The 15,722-nt window shown below is 37.4% G+C and overlaps 1 long non-coding RNA gene across 2 annotated transcripts in view; it reads right to left on the reverse strand.

The window, feature by feature from the left end:
- Positions 1-15,703, reverse strand: part of LOC142864863 (uncharacterized) — a 114,606-nt gene extending 98,903 nt beyond the window's left edge. Inside the window, exons 1-3 of one of the 2 annotated variants that reach the window (XR_012915175.1) lie at positions 15,410-15,703; positions 13,658-13,840; positions 2,706-2,736 (exon numbers count right to left, since the gene is read on the reverse strand). This is a non-coding gene — a long non-coding RNA (uncharacterized LOC142864863). Of the gene's footprint in view, positions 1-2,705; positions 2,737-13,657; positions 13,841-15,354 lie in introns of both variants that reach the window. The other variant, XR_012915174.1, reaches the window with a different exon arrangement.
- Positions 15,704-15,722: the final 19 nt, after the last annotated feature.

Genomic DNA, 15,722 nt, shown 5'->3' on the forward strand with positions numbered 1-15,722 from the left:
TCTCTGACTTATAAAACTTTGGGAATAATCTTGAGAAGCTATGTCTTTTCTCTGAGTGTTTTAATTTAACAGATTTATAAATCTATACCATTACTATGGCAACCCATATACTGTAAAAGTTGGGCAAACAAATTTGTGTCATTCCCCCAAAGGAATAATCTGCATCAATTACATCCTATACTTTAGAGATTCTGAGTTTAAATTTATAGAACTTGCACATTCTTATAATAATGAATCTGCTAATTTCCCCATTTTTGTGTACGTCGCAAATGCTTCAAAAAGCAAACAGAATTACAAAGTTCAAAATGTAAAAGCCATTATGAACAGCAAATGGGCATTTAAGAAAAAAGTGCTGTATATTCAGAATCAAAGTTGTGCTTCCTTATAAATACATGAATACGCCTTTTAGTATTTGATATATCTAGAATTTGACTTAACACTGAAACAAAAAGTTTGTTAATTTTATTGAAACTACTCAGCTCTAAGATTTAATAATTCTGTACTTCATTTGATTTTTCTTCGGTGTTAGAAAAACATCAGTTTTGTTGATCTGATTGACCCTGAACTTTTTCTACAGAAGCAATATGAATGCTCTTGTTCAAAGGTAATACTATCAATTCCCCCCACCCCCAAAAAACTAAAAATAAACAAAAAAAATATAACTTGGAAAAAGAAACAATTGCTATGCCATTCTTACTTTATTTACTCCCACATCATTCCTTTTACAGATATTAATGTACTGAAAAGGAAGGCTGAAGCTCATGACAATGTGAAACTGAGAAATACACAAGAAGGAAATAAATTCACAGTTGAAGAATCAAGCAGTTTGCAAGATGATAAAATTGTTTCTGAACTTACTGTCACCTTTAATTACACCCTAGACGATGGAACTGAAGTCAGAGTAAGAAATTTTTTATAAGTGATGCACTTTTTATTTTTCTGCTCAATACTAAAATGATTTCTGCTTTACATCACTGGATGGTTTAAATACAACAAGTTGCCTTCATTTATTGAAAAAACCAATGAGGTTTGTCCACATTATATACTGCACAAATTGGCAGGGTATTTAAAATAACGCTTTTATTTTCATACACATCTGTGAAGAATCTGGACTGAACAATAAAGATTGGAACAGTATTGTTCGAATGACTTAGTATAGATCTATTCATAAAAAAATTTAAAGCTCCATTTTACACACCTGACAGCAACAAAAGCTTTTAGAGTTGTACAACTTCAATGAAATAGCCATTTAATAAGTATATTGAAATGATAAAATAAATAAATAAAGTAATGGATGAGTGAATAACCAAATGGAAAGGTCTAATGCTACATTGAAGATCATTGGGACTGTACCTTTTCATGGTTAAGATAAAAAACGTTAGGAGTCATCATTTTCAACTGGTATTTTTAAAACTGTTTTTAGCCTCAGAACTTTTCTATTTAAACTATATGTTTGCGGTGACAACTGTTGAATATTATATCAATTATGCCATTTTTAATTACCACCACAATCAGATAAATTAAAACAAGCATGGGTTGTTAGCCTTCTCATGAAACTAAGTTGAATCATGGCTAAATTTCTGGACACTATTTATTTATTTATTTGAGACATACTTGCTCTGTTGACCAGGCTAGAGTGCAGTGGCATTATCATAGCTCACTGCAACCTCAAACTCCTGGACTCAAGCAATCCTCCCAACTAAGTCCCCCAAGTATCTGGGACTACAGGTGCATGGTGGCTAATTTTCCTATTTTTGGTAGAGGCAGGGTCTTGCTCTTGCTCAGGCTGGTCTCAAACTCCTGAGCTCAAGCGATCCTCCTGCCTTGGCCTCCTAGAGTGCTAGGATTATAGACCTGAACCACCATGCCCAGCCTGGATACTTTTTTAACATGAGAGATTTAGAAAAAAATCCCTCTCAACTGCCTCAAAACAGCACATGCAAATTATCAAGGGAGACAAGCATAATGGTTACCAACACATACTCTAGAGCCCCATGGCCTAGGTTCAATCCTGACCCTGTGACTTTGGGTGAATTACTGTGCCATTTTACCACTCCTCTTCTGTAAAGTGGAGATAAAAGTATCTACTTCATAGGGTCACTGCGCAGATTAAATGAAATGTAGATCTACAAAATGCAGAACCGTGCCTATCATGTGCAAGACCCTAATAAATGCCTTGTTGTTGTTGTTATGTAGGGGACCTGGATCTTTGAGGGAAATAAACCAGCTGGAAAATTCAAACGGCTAGACAATGGAAAGGAATGCTGTGAGAGAAATTATGGACGGCAAATTAGTCTAGGTGCGTTGTGAAAAGATTTATAACTATTTTCCAAGGCAAAAATGATTACATAATAATAATTTTGTCATTGCTGAGTATATCTTCAGTAAACAGACTACTTCTTTTCTTGTAAAACTTACTATTAATATTTTTAAAACACAGTGTAGATATTTTCTGATGCCTGTTTAATGAAGAGAACTTATATACATATACGCCAAATAATCAGTGCCTACTGAAAATGTAAATGACTACAAACCAAATGTGTTTTTAATGGGTGTATCCTATATATGTATAAAATGTTGCTATCAAGTATAAGAAAAAATAGAATAAACTCAGTTTGAAGCTATAATAATATTAATATTTTTTTAATTTACACTTAAATCTTAATGGTAAATGCTTTCATGTTTGTTAATACTTTCAGACATACCTTTATCAAGAGGAGCAAGAGCCAAGAGGATCTGTAAAAAGAAATGAGCATCATTTTTGGAGCACAAATACAAATTAGACAGAAGATCTATATTGTATCAGAGCTGTTTTTCTCTCCCCATCAAGGTTACTGACTGATCAATCCTTTTACACACATTGGTATATTTCCATTATTGCCAAAGCAAAAGAAGTAAAAGCTAATTAGGATTTAACTTTTTTTACATTCTCTAAGACATGCATTTATCAATATTTAAAAGAATTAGTTACATTTTTAAAATTACAAGAATAAATATTGTTAATATTGTTCCCATGTTGCTTTCTAGGTAGCCTTTCCTTTAAAAAAAATGTGATACATGCATTGATAGACTTTTCTTTCTTTTCACATTTGGCAAATTAAAACCATGCACTATATGGGGATCTTTAAAATCTTTACTGGTTGTGACTAATTTTCTTGGTAACATTTATCGTTATAAAAGTAATATATGCTCAATCAGAAAACTTAGAAATAAGAAAAGCAAATGCAAAATAAATATTTCCATAAACCCACAATCCAGAGATAATTATAATTCATTCTGATTTGGACAGATACCCTCCCAGTCCTCTTTTCTGGGTGTAGATGTTTTCCCAATACCTATACTATTTTGAATAAGATGAGAGTAAACAATTGATGTGCTAAGTTACATGACTGTATTATATTTTTCTACACTGTTAGTAATCCTTAGACCTGGATGAAAATCAAGACCACCTGAGAAACTTAACACATTTCTGCATTAACTTCCACTGTCGATCTGCTACATCAGACTCTCTAATAGAACCAGGAATTTTAGAAAACTTCCTGGTGATTTTGAGATAGCCTGTCCACACTAACCAGTCTTGGAGAACAATGGTGCTATCAGATACCACAATGTCATTTTTAATGGCCCTCCTCTTCCCACCCTGGCCATAAGCCCAGACACTTCCAATTTGTTAGGGCCCTAAAAGTTTCTTTTTAAGCATATTATCACATGATGTACTATTTTATGAGCTTCAAGCAACTGCATTTTAACAGCATGTGTATTAGGAAGTAAAGAGAGGCCAGTTTTTTCAGCATTTGCAACTGCCCTTCCATAGATTTTTTTTTGAGAAATTTTTCATACTGCTGTAGATAACAGCTAACATTTACATGATTTGTACCACTGTTCTAAGCGGTATATACATATGAAAGATACATTACAATCTAAGAAGAAAAATGTTTGAGTGCACAAAGGAAATTAACAGATTAGAAAATGTGTAATCTTTTGCAAAAATAAAAATTTAAATCCACTGTTGATTTTAAAACTTCGTAAAAATCTTCATGTAGGAAATAGTATTTATTTAGATTTTCACATGCTTTTTTTCATAAAAGTTCAATGTACTTTTATGTCTCTAATCTTACTTGTCTGTATATGTGAAATAGGAAAAGGGCAGGTATTAACCTCATGTAAGGAGTAGAGAGATTAAGGGACAAACAAGTTTATCAGTTTGTCTAATGTACAAAGCCCATGATCAACGGAAGAATTAAATGTAGGTCTTGACTTTTAGTCTGGTACATTATGATCTATATGCTATTATTCAGCCTGTTATAAACAAAAATATATTTTAAAAAATATCCCTTAATTCCTTAGTGGAACCCAAGAATAGAAATCCAAATAAGTCAGAATTTAAAATAATGGTGATTCACTGCTTGGACATTTATCTATTTCTAGCCTCACTGCAGACTTACTTTTTTCACAATTTCTATCATTTCTAGTATTAAATTTCTAATATTTATTACTATGGGAGAATAGCCTATTATTTGCTAAGTGACTGCCATTTTAACAACCCCTTTTGGGGAAAGTGACCTTGTCATTATGCCATTCTGCTTGGCCAAAAAAGGATACCTGACCCCAAAGCAGCCAATCTACCACAATTTGGCCAGTTTATGAGGTCTATGCAGAAGGAAGAGGCCAGGTGCAGTGGCTCATGCCTGTAATCCTAGCATTTTGGGAGGCCAAGGCGGGAAGGTTGCTTGAGGCCAGGAGTTCCAGACCAACCTGAGCAAGAACAAGACTCCCATCTCCACAAAAAAGAGAAAACTTAGCTGGGTGTGGTGGGGTGCGCCTGTAGTCCCAGTTACTCAGGAGGCTGAGGAGGAGGATCACTTGAGCCCAGCCAGGAGTTTGAGGTTGCAGTGAGCTTTGATGACACCATTGCCCTCTAGCCTGGGTGACAGAGGGAGAACCTGTTGTGTGGAGGGGTGGGGGAAGGAGCAATAGCAACCCTCTGAACCTAGAATAACCTCTTTTTAGAAAGTCTGAATTTGAGAAATACAATTAGTAGGTGGTAGGAAGGAACCAAGTTTAAAGAGGACATAGAGGGCAGGGAATAAGTAGAAATCATGAGTATATGAAACTATGAGCAAGCAGAAGCCATAGGGTAGATAGCAGCCTGGGCGGGGGGCAGTTAGTTAGAAGCAGCTGAAATATTTACACATGAAATACAGTACCTGGGCTTTGTGTCAAATGCTTTTCCCCCAATCTAGGGTTGGGGAGGAAGTGGAAAGAGATTTCTATAAGAAACAAGATTGGTACAAACTGATGACTTATGCAGCTGTTGAAAGTGTCTGACCCATAAATACACATGATTAGTTCACTGGGTACCAGATAGGAGCATAGAACTCCATTATACTCTTCCCCCTACGTCTGTATGTATTTGAAATTTTCCATAACAAAAAGCTATATATATAATATCTGCATATATATAAAACTCCAGAATACAGCCACTTCCCATCACATCCACTGCTACCACCTCAGTCTGAGCCACTATTACCTTTCCCCTGGATTGCTATAACCCCCTAAAAAGGCTCCTAACTTCTCCCTCCTCTACCCTACCCCCTTACTCTCTTTTTCAATATAGCAACCAGAAGGACCCATTAAAAATCTAAGTCAGATTATGTCACTTTTCTGCACAAAATGCTGCGATGGCTCATTTCATTCAGAGATAAAAAAGACAATGTCTTTAAAATGGCCTGAGAGACCTTACACGGTATGATCAGATCCCCCATTACCTACGTGACAGGGAGTCCTGTTTTTATGGGAATATCTGGAAGAATAGTGTTCCAAGCAGCAGAAACACCATGAAGCAAAGGCCCTAAGGCAGAAGCTAGCCCAGTAAGTTATTAACAGAAGAACAGGGATATCTGGTAAAGAGTTCCCAAGAGCATCTAGAGCTGACCAAAAACAAGACCAAGGTTCAGGAAATACGGGTTGACTCAGTCTCCCTAAAACTCAACAATGATGTGCTAAAAAGAGAATGAGTTTTGGAATCACAGATTCGCTTAAACTCTTATCTTTCCACTTAGTAAAATTCAAGTTCTGATCCTGAAGTTTTCTCACTTGAAAAGTGAGGAAAACAGTAATGGTTTTCTGAGATTGTTGTTAACCGAGGTATTATACATAAAACATCTAGCACGGTGCCCAGCATTTGCTGAGCTGGTACCATATAAACGTAAGTAACACAAACATGCACCCTGTTCTCATAGAGAGAGTAGAGCACATGTCTTCAATAGACACGAAAACTTTATCCTCAAGATATCTATCGTGGAGTCCATGTGATAGAGCAAGTTTTGGCCTGGTAGATGAGAATGCTTAGTTCCAGTCTAGCCTGTGGCATAATTAGCTGGAGACTTAGGGAGAGTCACTTCTCTCTGGAATGTAGTTTAACCATTTTTAAAACGAGGGGATTCAACTAGATTTCTAAATTCCTCCAGTGCTCAGATTCTATGTCGGAATAACACTCAGCTATTCTTCCTTTCTTAAGCAGCCCTTTTGGTGTGTATCACTGGGGAGAGGACATTGGAAAGACAAAAGATGGGATGGGAAGAGGGAAACATCATTTAGGTTATAAAGTATGGTTGGTTTCATGGGTATATGACATGCGTGGGCTCAGAAGGGCCCTGTGCTTGGTTTCATGTTCCACTGTTACTGTCTCAAATTCCAAATAATTTTGGAGTGAGAAGTCCTATATTTTCATTTTATGCTGGACCTTGAAAATTATATAGCTGGTCTATTCCTGTAAGTACATTGTTAATAAGTACAAAAGATATTTTCCTGTGAGCTAGAGAGACTGGCAGCAAGAAATCCCATGGCACCTAAAGAGAGGTGAATGTGTGGGTAAGACAGTGGCCTGCAGTAGGATGGAAGTGGGAGGGGGTTTGTGGAGGTAGGGTGGACACCTGAAAGAATTATTCTTTACCTTCTACTACTATTTGCTTTCTCAAACTACAGTATAAGAATGCCATCCACTGGTCAAGGACATGGACTCTTTCAGAAGTGTCAAGTGGAGTCTCTTTTGCATTTTAGTAAGCCTCTTGAACAGTGTTTCAGAAAGGTTTGACATTCTGAAGTTTAAAATGATACTCCAATGCTTCTTCAGTTACAAATTCCATACTAAACAAAACTAATACAAAGACTCTTTTTCTGTCCTTCTGAACCAGTTCCCTAGGGCTGCCTTCATTTATTGAATAAAAAATAATTTTCAAAAAGCACTATATGCCAGACATCAAAGTATTCAATGATGAACCCATTGGTAGAAATATTTAGGTCATTAAGAATTTCCTCAAATGGATCCAAATTCTCAGGCTCATCTTGGGTCTTAAACAAAATACCTAGAACAGCAGCATCATTGCAACACTGGATGGTCATCTAGGGCTAGGGTCACATTTCCAGTGAGTGTGTGCTAACATGCAGAGTGGTGTGTATTTATGAGCTTTAGGCCCAGTGACCAATCCACAGGCCACTGACTGGAAAAGAACAATAAGCAAGGTAGGGGCAAAAGATAAGGAAAGTTAGGAGGCATGGTGCAAATCAACAGTCAAGGATAAACGATAGTGTTCCAGAGACCTTCTCCCATTGATAATCTATCCTCAATGAGGAATCTATTAGATGAAGGGTTATCAGAAGTGCTCCCTGCCACGTTATCTAGAATACCAAGAATAAAAGAGGGAACTTAAATAACTGAGTGTTTTTTATCATGAAGGAGTGTTGGATTTTTCCAAATGCCTTTTATGCATAATTTAAATGAAATGTTTGTGTTTTTCTCCTTTGTTCCACTAAGGCAGTATCTTAATTTTGTTATATTGAACTACCCTTGAATTCCTGAGATAAATCTCACTTGGTCATGATAAATAATCCTTTTAATATGCTGTTGGATTTGATTAACTAGTACTTTTGAGAATTTTTGCATCTATATTTATAAGAGATACTAGTCTGTAACTTTTTATAGTGGTAAAAGAATATAACATAAAATTTACCATATTAACCATTTTCAATGTACAGTTTAGTAGTGTGAAACATATTCATACTGTTGTGAAACAGATTTCCAAAACTTTTCATCGTACAAAACTGTAACTCTAGACCCATTAAACAACTCTTTTCCCCCTCTTCCCTCTTCTAACTCTGTTGACCGCCATTCTACTCTGTGTTTCTGTGAACTGGACTACTCTAGACACCTCATATAAGTAGAATCATACAGCTTTTGTCTTTTTGTCACTGGCTTATTCACTTAGCATTATGTCCTTAAGGTTCACCCATGTTGTAGGCAGAGACAGGATTTCCTTCCTTTTAAGGTTGAATCATATTCCACTGTATGTATATAACACGTTTAGTTTATCCTTTCATCTGTTGATGGACATTCAGGTTGCTTTCACCCTTGGCTATTGTGAATAGTGCTGCTATAAACAGGGTTGTGCAAATATCCGCTACTGTCTTTTCTTGTGATGTCACTATTTGATGCCAGAGGCTTTGGGGTCAGGGTGCTGACCTCATAGAATGAGTCAGGAAGTATTCCCTACACTTGTATTTTTTGGGAGAGTTTGAGAAAGACTCAAAAGTGTTCATTCTTCTTTAAATGTTCAGTAGAATTAACCAGAGAAATAACCTGGTTCTGGACTTTCCTTTGTTCGGACATTTTCATTACTGATTCACTCTCTTTACTTATTATATGCTTATTGAGATTTTCTATTTCTTCTTTTTTTTTTTGTTTTTTTTAATTGATAGAAATGTAATAACCTATTTCTTCTTGAGTCAGTTTAGATAACTGATGTTTTCCTAAGAATTTGTCTATTTCATTTACCTGATTTGTTGGAATACAATTATTCATAGTATTCTCTTATAATCCCTTTTATTTCTGTAAGACTGGTAATAGTAGCTCTACTTTTATTTCTGATTTTAGTTATTTGTCTTCTCATTGTTTTCTTTCTCAATCTAATTAAAAGTTTGCACATTTTGTTGATCGTTTCAAAGAACCAACTTTTGGTTTCATAGATTCCATGTTTTTTCCTATTTTTTATTTCAGCATATTACAGGGGTACAAATGTTTAGGTTACACATATTGGCATTGCCTCACCCAAGCCAGAGCTTCAAGCTCTATACATTTGTGAATGGATTTTCCAGTTTTTCTTCTGTTACTGACTTCTAGCTTCATTTCATTGTGGTCAGAGAAGATATCTTTTATAACTTCAGTCTTTAAAACTTATTGAAACTTATTTTGTGGCCTAATAGATGTCTATCAGGGAGAATGTTCCATGTACACTTGAGAAGACTGAGATTCTACTGTTGTTGGGTGGAGTTCCATATATGTCAGGTTTAGCTGGTTTATAGTGTTGTCCAAGTCCTCTATTTTCTTATCGTTCTTCTGTCTAAATGTTGTACCCATTGCTAACAATGGGATACTAAAGTTTCTAAAAATTTTTGTAGAACTCTCTCTCCCTTCAATTCTGTCTGATTCATATATTTTGAGTGAGCATGTGCTTGTTTGCTCTGAACTTTTGACTGTTTTTCAGCATTCTAACACAGTTATTTCAGACCCTTTTTTTTGCTTGTTTTTCAATGTTTCTGTGGAGGGATGGGAACATAGAATAGCTATTTCACCAGTTTGAACATGGGTTGCCAAAGGTGACTTTTTTTTTTTTTTTTTTTTTAAAGAGACTGGGTCTCCTCTGTTGCCCAGGCTGGAGTGCAGTGGAGTGATCATAGCTCACTGCAGCCTCTAACTCCTGAGCTCAGGTGACACTCCTGCTTTAGCTTGCCAAGTAGCTGGGATTAGAGGTGTGTGCCACCATGCCCAGCTTATTTTTCTTTTATTTGTAGAAACAGAGTCTCACTATTTTGCCTAGGCCAATCTCAAACTCCTGGCCTCAAGAGATCCTCTTGCTTCAGCCTTCCGAGTTGCTGGGATCACAGGTGTAAGCCAACATGCCCAGCCAAGGTGACTTTTGGACACAGCTCTCACCAGAACAGGAGAAAAAGTAAATATGTTTTCCAATAGGACATATTTATAGATAGGAACAGAAAAGCTGAGCTTCTCCAATAGAGGACTGAAGCTATATTCCCTGCTTCTATCTCTTCCATTCCAAGTTGGTACTTGAGTAACTCCTGAGGAATCACAGAGCTCCCTGATATTTGGTTAGAAAAGCACTGTTATTGTATCATTAAAATCATATATCATCAAAATTATGTACCTACTATCTATGAACTCATGTTAGAAATAAATGATTAATTTTGGCCTAGACTTTTTCTTGTTTATTTTCTTACTTGTTTTCAGCAAACTTTCTTTCCAACTTCTAGATGATGAAATGCATTTGCATTGAGAAAATAAGAAAAAGCACAAAGAATAAAATTGTGAACCCACCTCCCAGAGATAATTGTTATTAACATGCTGACATTTCTCAAACTTATAAAATAAGTAGTTCTTGCCTGAGGTTTGCTCAAAGGGATAAATTAAAATAAATAAACAAGTCTAAATTTTGGTCAATATTTTATATATAACAATGCTCACCTTGGCATCTGTTTACTTATTCTAGATCATGCCTGTGGTAAAGTTGTTTTGCCTAGGCTTGGAAGCCTATTATATAACTTTATGAGACAAGACATGTCACATAGTAGCTGGCCTTTCAATCTCTGTCCTCAATGACTGTCCCTCCAACACTCTTCAATAAAACAAACAGTTGATTGTTCAGTTGATTAGCATAGTGAGATTTCAAGATTGTAGGTTTCAACATCTTTGAATGTATCAGTAAAGCTTTGGCCTACTGAAGTTGTTTTTAAACTTTAAAAAGCATAAGGATGCCTTATTTTGAAATAAACTCTTGTATGAAACCCTAAAATATACACAAAGCTAAGTCTTATGATTCAAATCTGATTGGACACCTTAAGTAGATAAGTGAAAGAGGGTAGGTAGTTTGTTCATAGCCCATCCTGCTCAGGTTTCCCAAAACCCAAATCATTATGTAGAACCTCAGGGCTCTGCTACAGTGTTTGAAAACTTCATTGCTCTGTTATATATTCTCTGACAGTACTTCTAATGAATTGGAAGGCTACTGAATCTATATCCCCTGTGGCTCTTCAGACAGTGCCTGACACATAGTAGGAATTCATAATTTATTTACTAAAATTAAAGAAGGGAAATCCACAAAGGGAAAATGGATTAGCCTGTATCTATTACTAGTACTTATAAAAACCTCAGTATCCCAAAATGGAAGATCAGTAGTATTCGAGCCCAGTGGTATCACTACGCTATTACGTTCTAAAAAGAGACAATGCAACAAGTGCTTTTTGACCAGGAATGTGTTAGTGGTTACAGAATGTAACAAAACATAGATCAATAAATATTAATTTTCATCCATGTTCAAGGCACTGTTTGAAGGGCTGTGAAGGTTTCAAATATGGTAAAAATACAATCTCCCTCCTAAAGTATACTTAATTCTCTAATATGGGGCACAATTTACATAAATTGCTATAAAGCAAGCCAATATGTCAGACAATACATCAAAAAAATTTCAACATTTTTTAAGTTGGAAGTAGAGAAATTTTAAAAGATAACCACTCTAATAGATAGCCTCATTAAAAGGAAGTACTATTGAATGTAGAGAGAAATAATAGGTGCTGAAGGAAGGCAAAAGACTATGGAAACAAACACTTCACTCACTGCCTTGATCTTGAGAAAATAACCCTCTCTCCAAGAAGAAAGTAAGACGTATGAAGTACTTGGAGACAAGTTAAATGTGAAGTTTTTGCAATTGGTATGTTAGAAATACTGAGAATGGAGAGATCATTGTGAATTGTAGCAAAGGAACCTTTATGAAGTTGGCACTTGAGTTGATCCCCAAAGGATGGGTAGAACATTCCAGTTTAACCAGAACAACATGCACCAAAGCCCAGAGACCAACAGCATAGCTTCCATGAGGAAGAGGGAAGAAAGCAATCTGACTAGAGCAAAGGGTGTTTGCCGGGCATCAGGTTGGCTTAGTAGGGTGGAGCCAGATTATTAGTAGGTAAAGAGATGGGCCAAAGGCCATCCAAAGGCCTTTTTGCTAAAGGCCAAAATGAAGATAAGAGAGAAGCTGCAGTTATGACAGTACAACTCAGGTGTCCTCAAACTACGGCCGGCGGGCCACAGGTGGACCGCCTAGCACATTTATCTGGCCCTCCAGGTGTTTTTGCCGCGCTGCCTGTCCTGCTTAGCATCTGACTTATCCCGGGCCCACAGTGCGCACTCTCCAACGGTCTGAGGGACAGTGAACTTGCCCCCTGTTTAAAAAGTTTGAGGACCCCTGGTACAACTCTTAAAGGAAACTATCATAGATATGCAACTCAATAAAGATGGGAAAGAAAAAAATGGATGAAATGACTCAGAAGATGGAGAAATAACTTGTACCAATCAACAGCGTTATTGTTGGGACAGGTATTCAATTTGAACAAGAAGAAAAGATGAAGTAAATATGAGAAAGATGATTTAAGATAAACACTTAGGTTTTCAGATGAAAATTACAATAACACAGTACTCTACTACTGGAAAGGTTACTCTGCAAAATTAGTTTAATTCCTAGGATGATCAATAGGATGTTTTGTTACATGGACATACTGGCTGGACAGCTGCCTAAAGAATTCTTTTAGAATGCAGTGGTGTCATCCTTGTAACTCAATGAAATCTCAAACTCCTGGGCTCAGGCGATCCTCCCACTTCAGCTTCCTGAGTAGCTGAGACTACAAGTGTGCCACCACACCCTAATTTTTCTATTTTTTTTTTTAGAAATGGAGTCTTGCTCTTGCTCATGCTGGTCTTGAACTCCTAATCTCAAACAATCCTCCCTCCTTGGGCTCTCAAAGTGTTAAGATTACAGATGTGAGCCACCTGCGCCTGGCCTGCATAAGGAATTCTACATTATCACCTTTGGATAAAGCGCAATTCATCATCTCCCTCCTGAGAATGTACTGCACTTGAACTAACTTCAGAAGACCTGTAATATCTTTTTTTAAACACTTAGCTGTCATTGACCTGTTTATAACATTCTCATACACTATTTTCTCCACTCCAGCCCAATCAGAGTAATTGTGCTGACTATTATGAATGTGTTAGATCATGGCTGCAGTGCAGTTATTCAATCTGTTGTCCTGGTGTATATTTTGCACTTGAATATGTGAGGTAGAAAGGTTCAAGGGGGTTAGGAAAATGCAGAGCTCTTGTTTGACTGACAGTGAACCTGGATTTCAGTATAGTATTTTCTTTCAAATTAAACTGATTTGGATTTAGGGACATAGCAAATTCCACAACATACTCTATATTTGTTTCTGTAAGATGGAATAATCAAGAATCAATGGGATTTTTATAGGAGTTAAGTCTGAAGAGGTGACAGGGTCTTTCAACGGGATTTAGTTTAAATAACCACTCCCTAATTGCATTAATTACTCTTTCAAGTCTGACAGACCTTCCTGACTCAGGAGATCAAACTATAGTACCAATATCCCTTCATAGATGAGCATGTGACTCTGTGCTAAGAACACTTTTTAAAACAACTGTTTAAAACACTTTTTCAGTTCATGTCAGGCTATTTCTACACTAATAATTTCAATAGTTTTTATCAATCCTATTTCAATAATTAGAAATAATTGATCCTACCTTGCCAGTAAGAAGAATGCTTTCATCTCTGGTAGAGGAGACAGTTTACATGCCTTTTCTAATTTTTGTAAAGATTCAATGTCATGTAAGCCCAAGGTCTTTCAGTCTCCAGCCAGCAGATACTCTGGGTTACAGCATTTAGTTGAATTAATTCTCAGGCAACAGTGCTCTCATTCCCAGAATCTACAAAGCAAAGCATGTGGTGTTTTTCTTTAAAGGTGGTGTACCATAATTGCCTCTATAACCCTATAACTGATTTGGAGGCAAATTGAAGCAAGGGAGCTAGAAAGCTGCAGAATAGCAGCATTAAGAATGCTGGATTTGGAGTTAATTTTAGGTTTTATAACTTTTTTAGAAACTTTAGACAATTTACTCCTTTTATGTCTCATTTTCTAATTCTGGAAAAGGGAGTAATATCAGCGCCAAAGAATTTTATGAAGATTTAATGACAGTTTATGTAAAAACACAAGGACACAATCATATCTCTATTTTCTATGCACTAAGAGAACCACTTGTATTTTCTGAACAATTCAGAATTCATAATGTAACAAGAGAAAGGCCGCGCGGTGGCTCACGCCTGTAATCCTAGTACTCTGGGAAGTCGAGGTGGGTGGGCTGCCCGAGGTCACGAGTTCGAAACCAGCCTGAGCAAGAGCGAGACCCCGTCTCTACTATAGAAATAAAATTAATTGGCCAACTAATATATATAAAAAAAATTAGCCGGGCATGGTGGCACATGCCTGTAGTCCCAGCTACTTGGGAGGCTGAGGCAGGAGGACTGCTTGAGCTCAGGAGTTTGAGGTTGCTGTGAGCTAGGCTGACGCCACAGCACTCACTCTAGCCTGGACAACAAAGAGAGACTGTCTCAAAAAAAAAAAAAAAAAAGGCAAAAACAAAAACAAAAGAAAATATTTGAAATTGGAGCCCCCAGGTAAAACTCAGGCAGTATGGCTTGAGGACTGAACTCTAATCTTTTGCTTTTGCTAAAAACTCTTTCCTAAGGAGGCCAGCTGGGTCAGGCTGACAAATGGTAAATTCCTACTAAGCAGCTTTTGTTAACCAAATAAAGCAGTGGTTTACTTCCCAACCTGATTTTGGTATGGCATTAACATCACCTAAAAGATAGGAAGCCCCTGTCTTAACTCAAGCATCCTAGCAGATGCCTATCATAAATTTAAAATATCTTAACTAAAGCATCCTAGCAGGTGCCTATTGTAAATTTAAAATGTCCTCCTGTCTGGACCTCCCAGAATGCTCATACCCTTATCTTAAAGTAAGCATATCCTTTCTGGTCTTCTAGATAAAGTCTAACTCTCTCAGCCAATTGCCAACCAAAGAATCTTTAAACCCACCTATAACCTGTAAGCCCCCCCCTTTGAGACGTCCCACCTTTTTGGGCCAAACCAATGTATGCCTCTCATGTATTGATTTATGACTTTGCCTATAACCCCTGTCTCTCTGAAAATGTATAAAACTGAACTGTAACCTAGCCACAGCCAGCCCACTTGCTCAAGGCCTCTTGGCAGTGGCTCCGGGTCATGGTCCTCAAATTTGGCTCAGAATAAATCTCTTTAAAATTATTTTACAGAGTTTGGCTTTTTTCCTTCGACAGGCTCAACGGTTTTCTTTGCGCTAGCATTCTAATCTCGCTTGGGCTCACACTCCCAAATCTTCGGATTATTCTTAAATTCACTCACATGAGGTACTTGCAAAATTCTCATGTTTTGCTCTCTGTCCTTCTTAGAAACTCACGCTCGTAACTATGATGTCAGTCTCCTAAGTGCTGTTTCAAAGACTCGGCGTCAAATGCTGGAGACAGGAAAAACCCAACCAGAGTGCGCCTTCCTAACACGCTGGCATAAAGATCTCGAAGGCATTCAAAGACAGGAGCGGTGACCTGGGCGGTGCCAGGGCGGCGGCCGTCACCTGACAGGAGCGAGACTTCCAGCCGCCTAGCGAGCTTCCAGGGAAACCAGAGCACCCGGCTCGCGTGAGGGGCCCGCGTGAGGCGCTCGCGTGAGGGGCCAGGGCGGGCGCCAGGCGGAAGCGGGCTTCCGGAGAGGCC

Source organism: Microcebus murinus, chromosome 27 (assembly GCF_040939455.1).
Source record: "Microcebus murinus isolate Inina chromosome 27, M.murinus_Inina_mat1.0, whole genome shotgun sequence".
In the NCBI taxonomy this organism is placed as follows: domain Eukaryota; kingdom Metazoa; phylum Chordata; class Mammalia; order Primates; family Cheirogaleidae; genus Microcebus; species Microcebus murinus.